The sequence below is a fragment of the Podarcis raffonei genome, chromosome 14 (assembly GCF_027172205.1).
Source record: "Podarcis raffonei isolate rPodRaf1 chromosome 14, rPodRaf1.pri, whole genome shotgun sequence".
Lineage (NCBI taxonomy): Eukaryota > Metazoa > Chordata > Lepidosauria > Squamata > Lacertidae > Podarcis > Podarcis raffonei.
Genome location: NC_070615.1, coordinates 29520003 through 29541930, shown reverse-complemented (window position 1 = coordinate 29541930; position 21928 = coordinate 29520003). Strand labels below are relative to the sequence as shown.

At 46.8% G+C, this 21928-nt stretch overlaps 1 protein-coding gene and 1 long non-coding RNA gene across 3 annotated transcripts in view; one reads left to right on the top strand and one right to left on the bottom strand.

The window, feature by feature from the left end:
- PRKCB (protein kinase C beta) overlaps nt 1–21928 on the top strand; it is a 201667-nt gene that overhangs the window by 22930 nt on the left and 156809 nt on the right. The gene's annotated exons all lie outside the window — the stretch shown is intronic.
- On the bottom strand, nt 15058–21599 carry LOC128402087 (uncharacterized). Its single transcript, XR_008327601.1, has 3 exons — nt 21365–21599; nt 15459–15624; nt 15058–15273 (listed from the first exon to the last, which is right to left on the bottom strand). It is a non-coding gene; the product is annotated as an uncharacterized LOC128402087 (long non-coding RNA).

Genomic DNA, 21928 nt, shown 5'->3' with positions numbered 1-21928 from the left:
AGGCATGTTCTGTTGGATAAATGTGTAAACAAACCATATATCATAAAGGCACCACAGTCTCTGCTCTGCCTTATTGCCCAAAAGGAAACCTAGACCCCGGTATGCACACCTGGTACCCCTGGAATCTCACATTGCTCAGAGATTGGAGTGGTGTGTAACAATAATTTAATTCTGGGCTCTGTGGAGAAGTCCATCGCTTTGTCCTGTATGTTTCCATATTTAGCTTCATTCATTGGATGTCCCCAAGTTCTGGTGCTATGAGAGAGGGAGTAAACACTTTCCCTCCATTATTTCATGATTCTGGAGGAATGGCCACCATGGCGTAGTATTTTCCAACCCTACTGTTGATTTTCTGCAGGGCTGACTATGTCTTGGCCTTGTGGCGGCCATTTTCTACGTCGGATGGATTTTTGTCAAGTGCCTTTTCCAAGAAGGTGATATCTTTGACCTACAGGTATCTTGTCTTTTGCAGCAAAGTGAAAATCCTGCCAGCTCAGATGCCTGTTCCTATCTTTGTGTTCCTCTGGAGGGACATTTTAAAAATAGCACTATGATTTTCGTTCCTCCCTTCCTCACTCCACCTCTCGTTCTTTGTCTCATAACCTGCTTCTGGGAAGAATCAAAGTTTGTCTTCAGGCAATTTCTGTGAAGCTTAAAAGGGCCCCTGTGCCCAATTTGCTGCCCTGGAGGAGACATGCTGTCCTAGTACTGTGCCCTCGAAATTTCAAAAACAAGGGAGCACTTTTGTGTGATAGGATGTTGAACTAAAGGGCATGCTTGCAGGAGACTTGAAGTGTGCATGAAATATGCATTCTTTAAGAGGAAGAAGACAGACCAGTAGGCAATGGTTTAACATCTGGGGGCCCAGGCTCAGTTCCACTCTGTGCCATGATGGCCTCTTCCTTCTCTTAGTTCATGGGGCTGCAGACTGTAAACTTGACCCAGGGATGATTCTCAGAAAGGGGAAGATCTGTGAATTAGGCAGCGCTTCCATCGCTCAGACCAGCTTTCCCTAGGCTGGGCGCCTCCAGCTGTTTTGAACTATTTATGTACTATTAATTTCATAAAATTTACACACCTTGTAAAAAAACCAACAACCTTAAAAACCCCCCAACCTACCTCAAAGTGGTTTACAAAAAAGGTGAAACGAAAAAAACTATCAATAAGAAAAACCAACAATAATTGTAGATGTTGAAAAAGTTACAATATCAATAGACTAAAAGCAGATTAAAACTCGCACCTACTTTCTAAACATCTGGGTGGCCTGGTTTAGACAAGGATGTTTTCTGCAGGGACCAAAAAGACTAAAGCGAAGGCACCTGCCTGATGTCGATAGGCAGTGAATTCCAAAGTGTAGGTGGTGCCATATGAAAGATCGAGTTTTTACAAATGTGGAGTGGGTATTATGTGGCCTCTGACTACAACTCCCATCAGCCCCAGCCAGAACAGGAGATGCAGGTTGCTTGTACCTTTTCCCATACACCTGGGGTAGCAGCTTTAGGGATGATGTGTATGACCTGAACAGTGGCTATTATTTTTATTTTATTTTTTAAAGTTAGGAGACTATTACAGGCATGTCCCAAGTCTTGCTATGTCTGATCCACAGCAGATCTCTTTCCCAGAGCTGCCAGGGACTGCTCCTGTGGCATTCAACATGCAAGCCGCCTGCAAACTATTGCTGGACCCTCCAGAAATCAGAGGCCATTTTGCTTTCAGTGGTGGGTAGCTTGCTTGGCATATTCTGTTCATGCATCCATGCTAATTTTCAACCAGACTTGGGTGAGAAGAGGCAAGTCTTTACTTTTGTAGCATCCTTCAGGCCAGGGACTTGCTTTCCTCCCCAGTCAGGTGGTTTAGTGTTACATCAGCTCTCCTTGACATTTGCAGTAGCCTCCTTTAAATAATGTAGGAGTGGAAAGAAACATGGGTGATCTCCCCCTCCTTGGAAATGCATCAGCGTGGCTGAATTTAGCCATTAGCGTAAATTTACTCTAACCTCAAACTTTCCAGATCAAAATCTCCTCCTCCTCCTCAAAGGAATGTTCTTTTCAGCAACCCACCTTCAAGGGGCTAGATTGGATTGGGAGGGGGCTATATTTTGACACACACTAAAAATGGAGCAGTTCTGCTTTCTTCAGGACATGGTTGAAGCTGTATGCGATGCGTGAAGCTGTCTCTCTGAATTTTTCAAAATGAAGAAGTTGCAGTTGGTCAGAGCCTGTTTTCATTTTTATATGCCCAAACACTACCAAGGCCTTCCATTTATTTGTGCATTGCATGTTTTCTGCTTTGCTAAGAGCAGGGGAGCAGGATGCAGCTTGCATGCATTCTGAACCATGCACTGTATTTTTCGCTCCATAAGATGCACCAGACCATAGTTTTTGGAGGAGGAAAAAATATTCTGAATCCCATAAGCCAGAACATCAAGAGGGATCGCTGCGCAGTGATCCCTCTCACTGTTTTGGCTTCTGGGATAGCCACGCGAAGCCTCTTCAGGGCAGCGGGATGAAGGCTCCCCCTGCACTGAAGAGGCTTCGCGCAGCTAAGCCAGAAGCTAGAACAGCAAGAGGGAGCACTGCGCAGCAATCCTGCTTGCTGTTCTGGCTTCTGAGGTAGCTGTGCAGCCTGCATTTGCTCCATAAGACGCACACACATTTCGCCTTACTTTTTAGGAGGGAAAAAGTGTGTCTTATAGAGCAAAAAATACTGTAGTTGTAATGGCACCCTGTGTACTACAACTCCCATTAGCCCCAGCCACTAGTATAAGGTGTGCAAAGGATGCCAGGTTAGCAGAAGGTTTACCCAGTACGTAGGTGCTTGCTTCAGCGATAGCCATTGTAGGCTTGTTGGCATCATGAAACTATAAGATTGGGGGATTTTTGATCACGTCTTTTACGTTTATAAGGACAGCCTCCTGATCTGGACCTCAAAACTAGGATTCCCAAACATTTTTTGGTCCACTGCCCCCTTGGTCCCATAAACTAATCCACTGTCCTCTACCTTGCCCTATAAAAAGCATAGCGGTTTGCACAACCCGCTAAGGAAGATAACAACACAATAAAACTCAAAACCATTAATTTATTCTTTGAAGGCATGCATATTTCTTCAAAATCCAGTTAAAATGATTTAGTTTAATTAAATTTATAGGCGCAAGGGTGTGACACTGATGCACACAAAAAGAAATACACGCTCTGATCTAACCTCATAGCTAGAAATAGAAAATGCAGCAAAGAAAATGACAGGATAAATCTTTTTACTCATCCTTACTAACAAAAACTTAAGGGCTGAGGAAATTCGAAGCATAAAATATTTACATATAGCTACTGACCAAACATGCATAAACCTTCACTTGCCACAGATGTACGGTAACTAATTTATAAGAAAATCAATAGCTATTACCAATAATTGGCTATCTTGTGACAACTCAGAATTGTAAATACAAACAAATGTGATGAAAGGAAATAGCTTTGAAAGCGATAAGAACAATGAAACTTTAAATACAAAACAAGGAAGGTGTTCCGCTCCAGCCTGGCACTTCCAACATGGCTGTCATACATCTGGATTTTCCCAGACATTTTCCCAATTTCCACCTGGGAACCAGTGTTTGTGTGTGTGTATTTAGTCACTTTCAGGGGGCTGGCAGATTTTAAGAATTGCAGAGAAAGGGGCTTACCTTTAAATATTAAATGGCCAACTTTCCCCCACTTCCCTTTTAACTGCTGATTCATTGGCCATTGCCTTTCTTTGTTCCCAAAAACACTCCCCCCTGAGAATGAGCGATGTAAGTGCACTGAAGGCAGTGTGGCTCAGTGGAAAGAGAGAGACTGTAAGGATCCTGGGTTCGAGTTCTGCACCTGCAGGCAGTGGGAAAGGAGGCAAGCTTCTGAACCTTCAAATGACTGGTAGAAAATGGAGTCTTTTGTTCTCATTCTCCTGCGGTAAATGACTCTTCTGCCTATTCCCAACTGTGCAATGGGATCAACGGCAGTCTACCTTGCAGGGTGGTGGGTAGGGTAGAGGGTTGCAAATTGATTCAAATGCGTGGGAAATTTCGCATAACATTATCCTGGCTGGCATGAGGAACAGAATGTTCTCTTTGCTGCAGAATACTTTAGGGACAGCGTGGGATGGACAGGTTGTACTTAAGAGAAGTCTCTTTCCCCCCCTTAGTTTTCTTCTTTTTCGCTATCCTTTTTCCCTGTAGGTCCTGGGTTTGGGTGGGCTGATGGCAGGAAGATGCTACACTTAGTTCTCCAGGCTGATGTGCTGGATCCCTGAGGATCTATCACTCTTCTTGTGTCAAGAAGTTCTAACGAGGTTTTTCTTGGGGGGAGGAGGGTGCCTCCCTTAAAGCACTGACAGGATGAATTTAGGGATTCTTTGTGATTCCTACATTACATACGGTTAGACTAGATGATACTTCAGGTCCCTTTTAGCTGTACAATTCTATGCTTTCTATATGATATACCCAAAGCAACTACAGTGGTACCTTGGTTTTTGAACGTAATCCTTTCCGGAAGACCGTTCGAATTCCAAAACGTTCAAAAACCGAAAACTCAATACCAGGGGGCAGCAACATTTTTGGGGCACGGGCCAGTTCGTGATCCTGCAGACGCTACAGTGGGCTGGAGTGTGCACATGTGTGTGCGCGTGCGCATGCACAAACACCATTTCCAGCACAAAGGAGGCATGTGCAGCTTCTCATTGGCTGCAGGAGCTTCCTGCAGCCAATGGGAAGCCACCCAGTGTTGTGGAAGGCCGTCCCCACTCTGCTCCGCACTGGTTTAGCGTGGTGCATGGGAGCCAACCGAGCGGGCGGTAGGGTCCATGGGCTGGTTAAACGACCCCCATGGGCCACTTCTGGGCCATGGGCCTTAGGTTGCCTATGCCTGCTCAATACGGAAGTTGCGTGGCATGTTCGACTTCTGAGGCGTGTTTGAAAACCGAAGCATTTACTTCAGCGTTTACAGCATTTGAAAACTGAAATGTTCGTCAACAGAGACGTTTGAAAACTGAGGTACCACTGTATGCATGTGAGAGTGACATATGAAAAACAATCTGCTTATTGACATCAACAACAGTGGTTTCCCAATACAGTACACAAAAGCTGTAGGTTTTCCCAAACTGCTAACAGATCAAAGTATTTCAGGCTGTATGTTTGAGGGATGGGAGGTAGAGAGTGATGAGCTGGGTTCGAAACTAGCACCTTTTCAGAAGTGTGAATTCTCTGAACTTAAATATTCTTTACCTCTGCTGTCAGAGGTGGGATGTCTCGAAATACTGATTGATTGGATTCGGAAAGGGTGGAGCACAACTACTCTTGCGCTCAGGTCCAGCTTGTTCCTGCAGGAGGCAATGATGGCCATAAACCTAGATGGCCATAAACACAATCATACATGTTAAGAAGAACAAAATACATAGCAAAAACAAATACAAGTCAATAACATCCCCCCAAACACTGAACATTTGTGATTGTGGGTGGAACGTGATTGTGTTGTGAGCTACAGGTCTATCTTTCTCTACCCCATTGCTGGGGTGTATCCCCATCTCTCCCTCTCCCTTGCAGGTTAATGGAGGGATCAGTCACTCAACTGACTTGCGTAGGGGGCAATAAATGACCACAGCTCCAGAACAGCTAGTTCAGGGAGAAGCTCAGGCCCACCAAGTTGCTGAGGTTTTCCCCTACCACCAGCCATTTCTCGGGGTAAAGGTAAAGGGGCCCCTGACCATTAGGTCCAGTCGTGACCAACTCTGGGGTTGTGGCACTCATCTCACTTTATTGGCCGAGGGAGCTGGCGTACAGCTTCCGGGTCATGTGGCCAGCATGACTAAACCGCTTCTGGTGAATCAGAGCAGTGCACGGAAATGCTGTTTACCTTCCCACCGGAGCGGTACCTATTTATCTACTTGCACTTTGACGTGCTTTTGAACTGCTGGGTTGGCAGGAGCAGGGACCGAGCAACGGGAGCTCACGCGTCATGGGGATTCGAACCGCCGACCTTCTGATTGGCAAGTCCTAGGCTCTGTGGTTTAACCCACAGTGCCACCCGTGTCCCTATTCTTGGGGTACAACTTCTCATTTTCCCCACACAAGGCAATGGAGAGATCAATTTGCCCATTAACTTGCATTAACCACCTGTACAGGTGTATATGGAGGCATCCAAGGAAGGACGGGGAAGTGATCCTTCAAGAATCACCCACTTCCTGTGCAATTGCCACTCGTCACAGTGACGTTTGCTGCAGAGTCGTATGCCGAAGAGAAGGAAGGAAGGTCACAGGGACTGAGGACCCTCCCAACACTTTATTGTACTTTGCAGGGGTATGTGGGGTGGAATGGTGTTCTGAAAGAGGGAAAAGAGGCTGCATTGCATCTCCTTGAGAGTGACCCACATTGCGACCGCAAAGAATGTGTTGAAAACAATGAGGGCCTTCAGGGATGGATTGCGCCGCTGACTCCCTTCAAAGGAAAAGAAGCCAAACAGGTCCAGTCTCCATGGCGAGAGAGCAAGAGTGCAGTCCTGCGTGTGCATTCGGGGAGAAAAAGGAACTCTTTCCCACAGGTTCCGTGTGAATTGATGAGGTGCACCGTAATTGTTGAATTCTTGTTAGATTCTCCTGCTTCGTTCCCGGGCAGGCATTCCCAGGAGTGTTGTGTAACTGCTCTGCAGAGTGGGCCTTCTTATTACAAAGTTTAATTTTTAATCTCCCTCCTCATTGCTTTTTAATTCCCCCACCCCTCTCGAATGCTGCTCAGAGGCCTGTCAAGCAGAAATCCCTCTTACCCCCCAGCTCATCTCTGGATTGCCCAGGCAGACTCAGAACGCATCGCCCTCCTTGGAGAAGTCCCAACTGAGCACACAGTGCTCTCTGTCTCTCTTAAACATGCACCCCACTCATCCAGAGCGTGCTGCAAAACAGGATTCAGTCGGGCATCTCTGAACCCCCCTTTTTCTTCTTTTACCTAGAGGAGAAAATTCAGCACTCTTTAAGGCAAACTTATTTCATTTGCCCTTCCCTCAAGCACTAGTGAACCAAAACGTAGCCATCCTTCAAAGCTCACACTTGTTCAATTTTTGTGATGCAGTTCTCCAACTTTTGGGGGGGGGACTGTGTACAAGAAGGAGGATGTAATATGCATAAGGATTCATGTGTTAGTGAGAACATAGAAAAAATGCATTACATTAAGAAACGTTGCTCATCCACACTTACCATTTGCCCCAGAGGTCTGTACTTTCCCAGCTTTCCCCATGGAAACCTGCACTTCTGACACTGAATTCGGGTTTCCTATGGATTGCTGTTTGCTCCAATTCAGTAGTAAAGAGCAGATTTTCACAGGGAAAGCAGCAGGAAACTTCAAAGGGAAGACCTGTGCCTGGAAATGCAGAGCAAAGAGAAGTATGGGTGAGCCCACTGTGAGAAGAGGGAGGAAATCACTAAAATGCTGGTGATTTTTTGTGAAGCCTTTAAAAAATAAAGATGTGGAAATGTGGTGAACTGATTGGAAAGTGAGAGAGACTGAAACTGACAGATGCTGCCTGGAAAAAGGAGAAAAGAAGAGAAACTGAAATTGACAGATGCCTCTGTTCTTAGGTAAAAGGCAGGTCAAGAGCTTCTCACGTTGCAGGAGGGAACCAACATCTTCTCTCACTTTACAGCCAACAAACTAGACAGGATGTAGCGTCCTCCCTGTTTTCATGGACTCCTGGAATTGCAGAATTTGGAGGGACCTAGAGGGTCATCCAGTCCAACCCCCTGCAATGCAGGAATCTCAACTAAAGCATCCATGGCAGATGACCACCCAACCTCTGCTTAAAAACCTCCAGAGTTTTGTTTTGTCAAATAAAATCTAGCCATAAAGGCAATACAAAGTTGGTAGGGGTATGCACAGGGAGGGATTGCTTTTAACCCCTTTCACCTTCAGGGTTTCTTTTTTCTGTACCTCGTTCCCCTGTGTGGGGGAAAGTTAAGGAGAGGAGATCTTATGGCGGAAACTGCTTCCCTATTAACCACCCCAAACCACGAGAGCCTGGCTTCCTGGTGCAGAATAGAACGTCTCTTTTTTCATCGGAGAAATTTGGAGGGCACTGCTGCCTCTGACTGTGGAGGCAGAGCAAACTCATCCTGGCTAGTAGCCATCAATAGCCCTCTCCTCCATGAATTTGTCTAATCCTATTTTAAAGCCATCTAGATTGGTGGACATCACTGCCTCCTGCAGGAATGAGTTCCGTAGTTTAAGTAGGTCTCTTGGCTAATGCTGTCACAGTCGCTGTCTTTTAGAGCCACTGCAGCTTTCACAACAGCAATGAACTTTCAAACTGCAGAGGCATTATTGAGGGTTCTCATCCAGCTATTATTGCGGGACTGGATTGAGGAATACAGTACTCTGCGTGGCTTGCAAAATGGAGAAAATGGTGACTTAACATGTTTTGCTTTAGACTTCAAGGAACACAGAATTTTGCCTGGATACTTTTCCTTCGCCAGTGAGTAAGGGCTACTTTGTTTGTGAGCCTGTTCTCATGCTAACCTTGACCATGTGGCCAAGTTAGTTCTGGTTTGGGCTTAAGAATACATATAATTTCTCCCGCCGCCGCCCAAGCTTTGATTGTGGGACTGCAAGTCGGGTATATCCAGGTTTTTGAAAGGCTTGCCTCATGTGCAAAAGAAGAGAAGCAGGATACACAGAGAATCTTGTGTGATGTTAGATCAGAGAGGGCTTTCAAAAGAACTGAGGTCTTGTAAGGAGCTCACTGCTTGCACAGGTTTTGCAAAGCTTAGGCGACCAACAAGCTTTCCTGCACAGACCTTGAAGCTGCAGTATCCCCTTCAGCCTTTGCCTAAATACCTCAAGTAAAGGAGAGCCCATCTCCTCCTGAGGTGAACTGTTCCTCAGCTGTGCTTAGGGATGTCAGAGAATTCCATTGGAAATGGAAAAGGAACAGAAATTGCTGGTGTTCTCGTATCCGTCGCATGTCTAAAACCAGAAATCAATCCAGCAACTGCAATTGGTATTTGCTATTATTCTTGCTTCCAGTTTGCAAATGGTACACAATTAATTACTTCCTTCTCCCTTCCCCTTGCAATGCATTTCCTTTGCATGAAAAATAGTGGAGTGGAATAGCAGAAAGATGGCGTAACTCACATCATTAATCATATAAGTGTAGCAATTTTGTCACAATGGACAGCTAGAGGAAGAACGTAGTTTGGGGTGGAAGATGCACTGCAGCAGAAGGGAAATGGTGCTGCAGGTGACAAATGCAGGGCAGAATGGAAAAGGATGCCTTCTTATGACCTGAGCTTCTAAATACCAGTTGCTGGAAACCCCAGGAGGGGTCAGTCCTCTTGTGCTTGGGTCTTGCTTGCCAGCTTCCCAGTAGAGCCTCTGGGCAGCCACTGGGAGAGCAGGATGCTGAACACAGAACTCCAGATTGCACCTCCAGGTTGTGCAAATCTTCATCCATAACCCCAAGCTCAGGCTTTACAGTTTTTGGTGTGCTGCCTGTGGAATCTCAAGGCTCTACCTTATCCTTTTAAGGTCTCAGATGTGTGTGTGTGGTTGTGGTTGCTTTTTTTATAATCAAAGATTTGAAGATTCAAAGAGGAAGCTTGTTTCCTGCTGCTCCGGAGGGAAGGACCTGAACCAATGGATTCAAATGACAAGAAAGGAGATTCCAGCTAAACTTTAGGAAGAACCTTCTGATGGTAAGAGTCATTTGACAGTGAAACGAACTCCCTCGGAAGATGGTGGCCTCTCCTTCCTTGGAGGTTTTTAAGCAGGGGTTGGGTGGCCATCAGTCAGGGATTCTTCAGCTGTGATCCCTGCATTGCAGGGAGCTGGACTTAGATGACCCCTGAGGTCCCTTCCAACTCCACAGTTCTAAAATGCGCTTGCCAATGTCTTCTGGCTTTTGGGTTGGTTTGAAGCCTCCTGGTGTGATTCATTCCCTACCTTCCACTCCAGTGACTCTTCTGGCTGGTTTTTGCCGCTGCTTCGTTTTGCAAAGACTCCCTATTGCATTTCAAGTGGCCATTCTACTAAATAACAAAAACTTGGCACCTCAGTGGGCGGTGGAGGCTGTTGATTTAGTTTGGTGTGTGTGTGTGTGTGTCAGTCCCTTCCCTTCTGACTCTGTAGCAGTTGAAAGTCACAGGCCTTGTAATAAGTTGTATACATCCTTCAGTAGAACTGGCAGAGTCTGTGACAAGTGGAAACATCCGGGTTGCTGTCCTAAAGCATTGCTGCAGGGGTTAGGCCAGGTGGTGTCTCTCCTTTCTGATGACCACAGCAGATTGCATTTGCAAAGTTAAAAACCCACAGATTTGTGACATTAAGTGAGGAACGTAAACATCACGTTCTGATATCCTCCTTCTCTCATAGAGGGTGGCTGGGAGGGCTCGCCTTGCACAGCTGGGGAGCAGGTTAAACATCTGTATTCATCAGGAGTAAAGATGAGGATCTAGTGTGCATTCTGGATGAACTGGGAAGAACCATCATTGCTCAGTGATGGAGTACCTGCCTTGCAGGTAGAAGGTCTCAGGTTCAATTCCAGCAGCATCTCCAGGTAAGGCTGGGAAAGACTTCCTGTCTTCCTGAAAAGGATTATTGTAGAGTTGGAAAGGGTTCAGAAAAGGGCAAATAAGTTGCAGGGGCATAGCGTGGGTTGCTGGCACCCGAGGTGGGACAAGTGTTGTGACCCCCCTGGATGACTGCACAAAAAAACCAAGCGTGCATGTGTAAGCTAAAGCAAAAAACAAAAAAACAAAAACTTGCATGAAAAGGCTGATTTGAAAATTCAATTTAGGTGAATTGTAGTGTATTCAGCATCAAATGCTAATGAGTAGAAACAGACGGAGTAGCTTGCATAAAGCACCCATTTCCAAATACATCCTTCATCAGTGTACATACATATTGCTGTAAGGCCAAACACATAAAACAATAATTAATATCTGTTCAGTATACCATCCTGATGAAGGATGTATTTGGAAACTGGTGCTTTATGCTAGCTACTCTGTCTCTTTTTGCTCATTAGCATTAAATAACAGACAGCATGACCAATAACATAGCATTTAATGGAAACTGCACTGCAGCAGAACTGAAACAGCTCTGGCTGAGGCAAAGAAGGGTTGCAATGGGAATCTCTGCCTTCTTCCATCCCTAATGCAGGTGCAGGGCTCTCCTGATGTCCTTAGCAACTGTCATGGTCTTTGGTCCAGTCTAATTTTCCTGGCTGCATTTGGCTCACCTCCCATTTATGCCTGTTGTGTATAACTGCTGTATAAATGTCATTCTACCGGCTTCCCATGCTGTGGGTCAGTCATGAGGCGTCCTCATACCTGACTGCAGATCTATGCCCATGTTGTGTGGCTGAACAGGCTGGCTTCTCAATCCATCCTTGCAGCCTGGAACCGCGCCAGGCTCTGAGCTGCCCTCGTGACGCAATTAGCATCCTCCGTGAAGGCTTGCAGTCCTTGTTGACAGTGCGAGGATGCAACTTCCTCTCATGAACGCGAATGTAATTACCCGGTGAGTGCAAGAAACAGGAGCGGACCTTGGCAGAACGCCTTGGGAGCCAGGAAATTCCTCTGGCTCCTCCTATGCCTATAGCATCGTAGAGTTGGAAGGGATCTGTGAGGGTCTTCTTTTCCAAACCCTGCAATGCAGGAATCACTACTAAAGTATCCCAGAGAGCTGGCCTTCCAACCTCTGTTGAGAAACCCATGATGGAGTCTCCACCACCTTCTGAGGGTGTCCATTCCACAGTTGAAGAACTCCTACTGTCAGGAAATTCCTCCTAAGGTTTGGTCATCATCTCCTTTCTTATCATTTGAATCCCTTGGTCTTCCCCTCTGGAGCAGCAGAAAACAAGCTTGCTCTCTCTTCCACGTGACAGGCCTCCAGATATCGGAATATGGCTCTCATATCACTCTTTAACTCCCACCAGGCTGTTTTAGATTGTAAGTGAGCCTCTTGGGTGAGCGGGGGACCCGCTTTTATGTTCGTATCAATCTATAAAGCATTATGCCTATTGAAAGCCTTTCAAAAATAGCTTATAATGATGATGAATTGAGCAGATGTGGGGCTTTATAGATTTCAAAGAGCAAACTAGTAGGAGCTCTTAGACTAAAGCTTGGCTGTCCAAAAGCACCTAGCTCAGTCTGGTTTTTTACCCTAAATGAAACTTAATTTTTGCCCTTGTCTGTATGGTGGGGGGCGGTTGAGGGGGGTTCTATCTCTTCCTATCCTCCTCCTCCTCCCAACAAAGTGGTGGTCAAATGGCCATACTGTTTGTGTGCAACAGGTTAAAAGCCCAGCATCTCCAGTATACAGCAGTCTTTCCCATCCAAGAAACTTTGGACTGCAAATACCAGGAATGCCCAGGATTGATGGAGGCTAGGGAAGCCTGCAGAGACGCAGGTGGCGCTGTGGGTTAAACCACAGAGCCTATGACTTGCCGATCAGAAGGTCGGCGGTTCGAATCCCCGTAACGGGGTGAGCTCCCATTGCTGAGTCCCTGCTCCTGCCAACCTAGCAGTTCGAAAGCACCTCAAAGTGCAAGTAGATAAATAGGTACTGCTCCGGCAGGAAGGTAAACGGCGTTTCCAAGCGCTGCTCTGGTTTGTCAGAAGCAGCTTAGTCATGCTGGCCACATGACCCGGGAGCTGTACGCTGGCTCCCTCAGCCAATAAAGTGAGATGAGCGCCGCAACCCCAGAGTTGGTCACGACTGGACCTAATTGTCAAGGGTCCCTTTACCTTTACCTTTAACTAGGGAAGCCTGCGCTACTGGTTCCTTTGGATAAAAGAACCCTTAATGTGGTTTAGCTCTTGACTGGTTCCCACCTACTAGGCTGGATCAGAGGCTAGAATGAGTGGCAAGGGACTTCAGAGGTTTTGTAGTCCAACCTTCTGGCCATGCTCCTGCAGCATCCCTGAGAGGTGGCCAGCCTTTCTCTCTTTTAACGAAGGGGAGTTCACCGCTTTCTGTGAGGGAGCCTGCTCTGTTGCCTAGTCAGAATTCCCTTTCTCGGTGCTTGAACCCATCGGTTCAGGACGTAGCTTCTGGGGCAACAGAAAACAAATTTGAGCATGAGAAGAATGGCAAGGAGGAGTTGTCCATTGCCTGGAGGGCATGGGGTGAATGTGGAGACCCCCAAGGGCTGCAAGGAGAGTGTGGATGTTGTGTGCATCCACACTGCCAAACTCTGCACTGCCTTGATCAAACTGGCAGGGCACCATGAGAAAGCAATCCTACATGCACTTCTAGGAGAGCCAGGGAGGTGTAGGGTTTGCATCCTGGGCTTGAATCGAGGCAAACCTAGGTTCATATCCCCACTCAGTCTTATGCTGAGTCAGACCATTGGTTCATCTTGCTCAGTATTGTCTATGCTGACTGGCATCTTTCCAGGATTTCATTCATTTCCTGGGACATTCCCACCCTACCAAGAGACCCCATGGGGAGGAGGGGGTTGAATCTGGGACCTTCTACAGATAATCCTCTTTTAAAGCCACCCAAGTTGTTGGCCATCACTGCCTCCTGTGGGAGTGAGTTCCATAGTTTAATGATGTGCTGTGTGAAGGACTTTATTTGGCCTATTCTGGCTTTCCAGAGTTTCAGGAAGGGGACATTCCCAGCCCTACTTTGAGATGCTTATGCAGATTGAACCTTGAATCTTCTGCAGGTAACGTGGGTGTTCTTGCCCCTGAGCTGCTGTCCTTCCCTTTGAAATGAGTCCTGTGCAGATGTGTCCAGGTGGATCAGTCCACATGAGCCAGATCTATCCATCTGCCTCTTGCACTCTGTCAACTCAAACAACACCTCCAAACTGTCCTCCTTGCTGTCCTCCATAGCAAGGCAGCTTCTGTTTCTGAGCAGGAGAACTGCAAGGATGTTCTGGCAAGAGTTCTCCCCTCCGATTCTCTTTTTCCTCTGACTTAAATGATGTTGTGTGTTTCTAAATTAGGTTCTCCCCATTGTCGAAGCTGGAGTGAGCGCTATGACTAAAAGAACTTCTAATAGCAGGAATTGGAATTTTTTTTGGGGGGGAGGGTGAGGGGAAGCAGCAGCCCCCTCTTCTGTCAAAAGATGAGAATGTGCAAGTGTCAAAGAGTGTCACTTAGAACTGCAGCTGACGGGGGAGGTAATATTTCAGGAGATGATTTTGCAAATTGAACAAAGTGTATCAGGCTCTTCTCTCCCCACCCCCCCAAAAAAACCCTCTCTCTCACGCACACTTTCACCCAGTGCTAATGGAACCGTTTAATGCAGTTTCAGAGAGAACGGTGAAGATTGGTGGAGCAGATCTAACAGATGGGAGATTGAGCAGGATGATGTGGCAAGATGATGTGAGCCCCAGGTGGGATTGCGAAAGTGCCAGGGCAGTGGGTGGGTAGCAGAGGGTGACAGAGAGAGAGAGAGCCTAGGAGGATTCTGCAGTGTTTGGAGGCTGACTAGGAGGCTCTGGGCTGGTCAAACAGCTGGTTAGACCCAGTCTCCCAGCTGTTCGTTTATCACGTTTGTAGCCTACAGGGTGGAGAGGGCTTGTGCTGGTTTTATAGGGAAGGAGACACAACTGAGTGATGAAACACATGCTTGAAGCTCTCAGTTACAAGGACTGCAGGCAAGAGGGTTAGGAAAGCAGAGGCCATGGAAATCCACGGCCAGGCGGGTCAGACCCAGCCTCCCAACAACCTGATGTCCTCCAGGTTTGGACTCCATTTCCCATCAGCCCCAGCTAGCATGGCCATTTGGGGCTGATGGGTGTTGGAGTCTATTGCAGATATTAATATTGTGCCGCTTGAAGAGACTGGATGCATAAAAAACTGACTCCTTTAAAACATTGTCAAGGCCCATAAATTTAATTACAGCTTTACTTGCAGAACTTTCTTCAAAACAGAACAAAAACAGTAAACAATGCATTCAAAATATCCGTAAGATCACGTGCAAGTTTGTCATGAACTGGCAGGACAATGGGGAGTCGGAAAAGGATCCTGGCAAGTGATGTAGCTGGGAGCAGGACACACCGGAGCAAGCTAGGGATCAAGCCCACTTGCTGCAATCAGCATGCAAACTTTAAAAGGGCAGCAGAGCTGGGATGTTGAGCCTACTCAACTGCCCATGGCGATGGACCTCAACTTGGATGCTCCAGGATCTCTGTGGGACGGAGCTTTGGTTTGGACTTTGGACATGTGGATTGACCCTGGATGGGGACTTGACATACTGACTTGCTGCCAGGTAGGCCAGGGGTTCTGGATGAGGTCCAGCACAGGCTCAGTTTCCTATAAAATATGAAGTACAGTGGTATCTTAGTTTTCAAACAGAATGCGTTCGATTCCCAGAACTGTTTGAAAACCAAAGCACAGCTTCTGATTGGCTGCAGGAGTGTCCTGCAGCCAATCGGAAGCTGTGGAAGCTGCGCCAGACTTTCAGCTTCTGAAAATCGTTTGAAAACCGGAACACTCACGTCTGGGTTTCGATTGTTCAGGAGCCAATTTGTTCGGGAGCCAAGGCATTCAGCTTCCAAGGTATGACTGTACTCCAAACAGATCTAAAATCACAGGTCTGTCTCTCCTTACAGTCTCCATTTTGCCTGCAGCTGTATTTGCTCACTGGAGAGTCATTTACTCATCCTTACTTCCACAGAGCATGAGAACAAAGATTCAGAATGGAGATTTGCAAACAAATACCTTCGTCACCTGATCTAAGGTTAAACACTCACCTGTTAGCTAGCAGAAAACAACAATAGTTAATTATCAACCCATCAAGGAATTCAGAGACCACTTAGTATACTCCAGTGGAATTTCCCCACATTAAAGCCTCCAGTAATACACATTCATGGATCGCTGCCTTGCTGTGGCGAAGGGGCTTGAAGAACTCAGAGAAGCTATGAACTATGCTGAGCAGGGCACCCAAGATGAACAGGTCATAGTGGAGAGTTTTGACCAAACATGATCCACCTGGAGGAGGAACCGGCAAGCCACTCCAGTATCCCTGCCAAGAAAACTCCATGGACAAAGACAACAGGCATATAAAAGTTATGACGCTGGAAGATGAGCCCCTCAGGTCGGAAGGCGTCCAACATGCTACTGGCGAAGAGCGGAGGGCAAGTACAAGTAGATCCAGAGCTGATGAAGCGGCTGGGCCAAAGCCGAAAGGACGCTCAGTTGCGGATATGCCTGGAAGCGAAAGGAAAGTCCAATGCTGTAAAGAAAAATATTGCATAGGAACCTGGAATGTAAGAACCATGAACCTGGGTAAGTTGGAGGTGGTCAAAAATGAGATGGCAAGAATAAATATTGACATCCTGGGCATCAGTGAACTAAAATGGACGGGAATGGGTGAATTCAGTTTGGATGACCATCATATCTACTACTGTGGGCAAGAAACCCGTAAAAGAAATGGAGTGGCCCTCATAGTCAACAAAAGAGTGGCGAAAGCTGTACTGGGATGCAATCTCAAAAATGATAGAATGATCTCGATACGAATCCAAGGCAGACCTTTTAACATCACAGTAATCCAAGTTTATGCACCAACTACTGGTGCTGAAGAAACTGAAATAGACCAATTCTATGAAGACTTACAACACCTTATAGAAGTGACACCAAAGAAGGATGTTCTTCTCATTATAGGGGATTGGAATGCTAAAGTAGGGAGTCAAGAGATAAAAGGAACAACTGGCAAGTTTGGCCTTGGAGATCAAAACGAAGCAGGTCAAAGGCTAATAGAGTTCTGTCAAGAGAACAAGCTGGTCATCACAAACACGCTTTTCCAACAACACAAGAGACGACTCTACACATGGACATCACCAGATGGGCAGCATCAAAATCAGATTGATTATATTATCTGCAGCCAAAGATGGAGAAGCTCTATACAGTTAGCAAAAACAAGACCTGGAGCTGACTGTGGCTCAGATCATCAGCTTCTTATAGCAAAATTCAAGCTTAAACTGAAGAAAGTAGGAAAAACCACTGGGCCGGTAAGATACAATCTAAGTCAAATCCCTTATGAATACACAGTGGAAGTGAGGAACAGGTTTAAGGATTTAGATTTGGTGGACAGAGTGCCTGAAGAACTATGGATGGAGACTCGTAACATTATACAGGAGGCAGCAACGAAAACCATCCCAATGAAAAGGAAATGCAAGAAAGCAAAGTGGCTGTCCAATGAGACCTTACAAATAGCGGGGGAGAGAAGGCAAGCAAAATGCGAGGGAGATAGTGACAGATACAGGAAATTGAATGCAGATTTCCAAAGAATAGCAAGCAGAGACAAGAAGACCTTCTTAAACGAGCAATGCAAAGAAATAGAGGAAAGCAATAGAATGGGAAGAACCAGAGATCTGTTCAAGAAAATTGGAGATATGAAAGGAACATTTCGTACAAAGATTTCCATAATAAAGGACAAAAGTGGAAAGGACCTAACAGAAGCAGAAGACATCAAGAAGAGGTGGCAAGAATACACAGAGGAATTATACCAGAAAGAAATGGATGTCTCGTATACCCCAGGTAGTGTAGTTGCTGACCTTGAGCCAGACATCCTGGAGAGTGAAGTCAAATGGGCCTTAGAAAGCACTGCAAATAACAAGGCCAGTGGAAGTGATGGTATTCCAGCTGAACTATTTAAAATTTTAAAAGATGATGCTGTTAAGGTGCTACACTCAATATGCCAGCAAGTTTGGAAAACTCAGCAGTGGCCAGAAGATTGGAGAAGATCAGTCTACATCCCAATCCCAAAGAAGGGCAGTGCCAAAGAGTGCTCCAACTACCGCACAATTGCACTCATTTCACACGCTAGCAAGGTTATGCTTAAAATTCTACAAGGAAGGCTCAAGCAGTATGTGGACCGAGAACTCCCAGAAGTGCAAGCTGGATTTAGAAGAGGCAGAGGAACCAGAGACCAAATTGCAAACATGCGCTGGATTATGGAGAAAGCTAGAGAGTTCCAGAAAGACATCTACTTCTGCTTCATTGACTATGCAAAAGCCTTTGACTGTGTCGACCACGGCAAACTATGGCAAGTTCTTAAAGAAATGGGAGTGCCTGATCACCTCATCTGTCTCTTGAGAAATCTCTATGTGAGACAAGAAGCTACAGTTAGAACTGGATATGGAACAACTGATTGGTTCAAAATTGGAAAAGGAGTACGACAAGGCTGTATTTTGTCTCCCTGCTTATTTAACTTATGTGCAGAATTCATCATGCGAAAGGCTAGGCTGGATGAATCCCTAGCCGGAATTAAGATTGCCGGAAGAAATATCAACAACCTCAGATATGCAGATGACACAACCTTGATGGCAGAAAGTGAGGAGGAATTAAAGAACCTTTTAATGAGGGTGAAAGAGGAGAGTGCAAAATATGGTCTGAAGCTCAACATCAAAAAAACGAAGATCATGGCCACTGGTCCCATCACCTCCTGGCAAATAGAAGGGGAAGAAATGGAGGCAGTGAGAGATTTTACTTTCTTGGGCTCCATGATCACTGCAGATGGTGACAGCAGTCACAAAATTAAAAGACACCTGCTTCTTGGGAGAAGGGCAATGACAGGCCTAGACAGCATCTTGAGAAGTAGAGACATCACCTTGCCAACAAAGGTTCGTATAGTTAAAGCTATGGTTTTCCCAGCAGTGATGTATGGAAGTGAGAGCTGGACCATAAAGAAGGCTGATCGCCGAAGAATTGATGCTTTTGAATTATGGTGCTGGAGGAGACTCTTGAGAGTCCCATGGACTGCAAGAAGATCAAACCTCTCCATTCTGAAGGAAATCAGCCCTGAGTGCTCACTGGAAGGACAGATTGTGAAGCTGAGGCTCCAGTACTTTGGCCACCTCATGAGAAGAGAAGACTCCCTGGAGAAGACCCTGATGTTGGGAAAGATAGAGGGCACAAGGAGAAGGGGGCAACTGAGGACGAGATGGTTGGATAGTGTTTTCGAGGTTACCAGCATGAGTTTGACCAAACTGCGGGAGGCAGTGGAGGACAGAGGTGCCTGGCGTTCTCTGGTCCATGGGGTCACGAAGAGTCGGAAACGACTAAACGACTAAACAACAACAACAATACACATTTAGACACCCCTCATTTCAAACCTGGAACCTTCTGCATGCAAACAAGTGCTCTGTTCTTGAGTAAAATGTGGTTGTTACAAGTTGGGTTTGAACTGGAGACGTTGTCCTGTGCCTGAAAAGGTGGAAGACTCAGTTGACCATCCCTTACTGGCTCTGGGCTTGCATTTCAACAGGTGACCACTGTTATAAACTTCAATGCATGGAAAAGTTTAATTAGAAGAGTTTGCTGCTGGGGTAGGAAGGTGGCCATTTCTGAGGCTCACAGAGCTCCTCACTACATACACACACTGAAGTCTGACAATGCAGAACCTCCCTGGGGACTGTTTTGCATACACTTTGAGCCTTTTCTCCCTCAAAGGGAAAAAGAGAGTTGACAGTACAGCAAAGGAATCGGAAATGCTGTAGATTAAAATAGCCTTTGATAGAATTGAAGAGCCACTTCCTTTTCAGAGCCTCAAACTCTCTCTCTCTCTCTCTCTCTCTCTCTCTCTCTCTCTCTCTCTCTCTCTCTCTCTGTGTGTGTGTGTGTGTGTAGTGGGGATAGTGAGGAAAGAGAACAAAGGTGTTTGGGGGCTAGAGCCAGGTGTGAAACCTTACGCTTGGGGAGCAAATACAGCTCTCTAGTAGTCTCTATGTGGCCCCGAACCCTCCCTTCCTAGGCCAGGCCCCCTCTCCCCAGCCACACCCCTCCCGAGCCTTGCTCCACCCTCTCTTTGTGAAGCCTTAATTATACATACTGCTGGGAGGGGTCAGGCAGAGTGAAGATGGATGCAGACAGATCCCTCTAGGTGCGTAACATGCCCAAATCTAGTCAAATCCCCTGCTGACCATCCAAAATCAGATTTGGGTTGGGATCCATGATTTGGCCTGATCTAGTGTCCAGGGACACGGGTGGTGCTGTGGGTTAAACCACAGAGCCTAGGACTTGCCGATCAGAAGGTCAGTGGTTCGAATCCCTGTAATGGGGTGAGCTCCCATTGCTCGGTCCCTGCTCCTGCCAACCTAGCAGTTTGAAAGCACGTCAAAGTGCAAGTAGATAAATAGGTACCGCTCCAGAGGGAAGGTAAACGGCATTTCCGTGCGCTGCTCTAGTTCGCCAGAAGCGGCTTAGTCATGCTGGCCACATGACCCGGAAGCTGTCTGCGGACAAATGGCGGCTCCCTCAGCCAATAAAGTGAGATGAGCGCTGCAACCCCAGAGTCGGTCACGACTGGACCTAACGGTCAGGAGTCCCTTTACCTTTACCTTAGTGCACAGCCCTAGCTACCACATAGGGAAAGAAAAATCAGTAAAATGTAAAGTACAATTAAAACATCCATTATAATCAATATACAGTTTTGTTCTGATTGGCACCAAATACAGGGGGAGAACCAGGTAATGAGTTGCGTCTGCCATCTGCCCCCGGCATAGCAAAAGCCTATTTTTAAAAAGAGGATTGGACAAATTAAGGGAGGGCAAGGCTATCGATGGCTACTAACCATGAATGGGAATGCTTCTGGAGTCCAGTTGCTGCAAACTGTAGGAGGGGAGAGCGCTGTTGGGGTTAGGTCTTGTTTGTGAGCTTCCCTTTGGGGCACCTGACTGGCCACCGTGAGAACAAGATGCTGGACTGCCTGGGCCACTGCTCTGATCCATCAGGCTCCCTTTACCTTCTTATTAATGTTGGGACTATTTGTGCTTGCAAGGGAAGGGAGAGGCCCTGCTCTGGTTCCTGCACAGTGAGCCCCTCTGCCAGTCTCAGGGCTCAGGTGGTCTTGATAGAGAAAGGGGTACGTTAGATCCCTCTGCATCGGGCAGCATGTAAGTAAAGGTAAAGGGACCCCTGACCATTAGGTCCAGTCGTGGCTGACTCTGGGGTTGCGGCACTCCTCTCGCTTTATTGGCTGAGGGAACCGGCGTTTGTCATCAGACAGCTTCCGGGTCATGTGGCTAGCATGAGTAAGCCGCTTCTGGCAAACCAGAGCAGTGCACGGAAACGCCATTTACCTTCCTGCTGGAGCGGTACCTATTTATCTACTTGCACTTTGATGTTCTTTCGAACTGCTAGGTTGGCAGGAGCAGGGACCGAGCAACGGGAGCTCACCACGTTGCGGGGATTCGAACCGCCGACCTTCTGATCGGCAAGTCCTAGGCTCTGTGGTTTAACCCACAGGCAGCATGTATGCCACTTTAATGCCCCCGCCCTCCCCCATTTCTGTGCGAAAGAAGCTCCATTCTCCTCCCAACCCTATATTTCCTCCTCCTCCCTGCCAGTTCCCACTGCCCAGCTAAAGTGGCTCCTTGCTCTGAAATTCCACCCACCAACTTACCAAACTGTTTTGCTCGCTGGGGGCTTCTGGGTCTCCCAGCCTACACAAATCCTGCTGCCATTGCCGCTGGGTTGGTTCTTGGGCTGTGAAAAGACCAAACGTGTCACTTGCTCCCTTTTTAAACAACCCCCCTCCACTTCCTTTTTTCTTCAAAAAAGGGTCCTTTTGTCCCCTTTGAAAGGGCTGTTCTTCCAACGGAGGTATAATTTCCGAGTCCCCTGTGGTGGCCATACAAATGAGCCCAACAGAAGGTGTGCATTATGGAAATGTATAGTTTTCCAGAAAAGATGGGGGTTGCTTCTGTTGAGGGTGTGTGGGAGGGATGTAAATAAAACAAAAGCGCCAAGGAGCCAAGTGTGAAGGTGCTGGGCGTGGGTCTCCTTGAAGGGGGTAGGGGGGATGCTATAGAAATGCCCAGGCTTTGGGATGGGCTGCCCAATGACTTATGGTTCTCATCGCCTCTCCTTGGCTAAGGGCGGCCCCTCTGGGTCTAATGAGACCAGAAAGTGGGGTGGGTGGAGCAATGATTGATGGTTCCCCCACAGATGTGCCTTGCTGGCATCC